Here is a 586-nt window from a genome sequence, read left to right as displayed (position 1 = left end):
TCAGATCCACCCCTCCCTCCTCCCCAGCTCCACCCTCTCATCCAAACATGGTTTCTTCTGGCACAAACACACAGACTAGTAAAGTCCAGGCAGGAAGACAACAGCAAGAAGCTCCTGGTTCAGCTTCAACCCTGGTTCTTTCCTGCAGTGTTGCATGTTCTCCTTGTGTTTCCTCCAGGACTCTGATCACTAGAACAAGACATGACATTTCATTCACTGAGGACTCTAAACTGTACATAGGTCTGAATGTGTGTGTGTGTGTGTGTGTGTGTGTTGTTGTTGTGTGATAAACCATTTTCCTGCTTTCCTCCCAGTGCATGATGGGATACATTCCAGTACTTCAAACCTTTTTGTTTGAAGTTTGAATGTTTGATGTGATGAAAAAAAGTTTCATCCAGAATCACAAAGTTTGAATGTAGAAGTCACATAAATGTAAAACTAATCAGATTTACCCTGAAATTACAGAGAATCTTTTCAATCATTTTTAATTACAGATAATTACTGTCATTTTGCATAGATTTGTATTTAATTTAAGAAAGCAGAAAAATACTGTTTGAATAATACAGTAATTTGTCTTTACAAAAAT

Source organism: Seriola lalandi, unplaced genomic scaffold (genome assembly GCF_002814215.2).
Source record: "Seriola lalandi dorsalis isolate HSWRI2012SDOR001 ecotype SW California unplaced genomic scaffold, Sedor1 jcf7180002054478, whole genome shotgun sequence".
In the NCBI taxonomy this organism is placed as follows: domain Eukaryota; kingdom Metazoa; phylum Chordata; class Actinopteri; order Carangiformes; family Carangidae; genus Seriola; species Seriola lalandi.
This window is presented reverse-complemented; position numbering follows the sequence as displayed.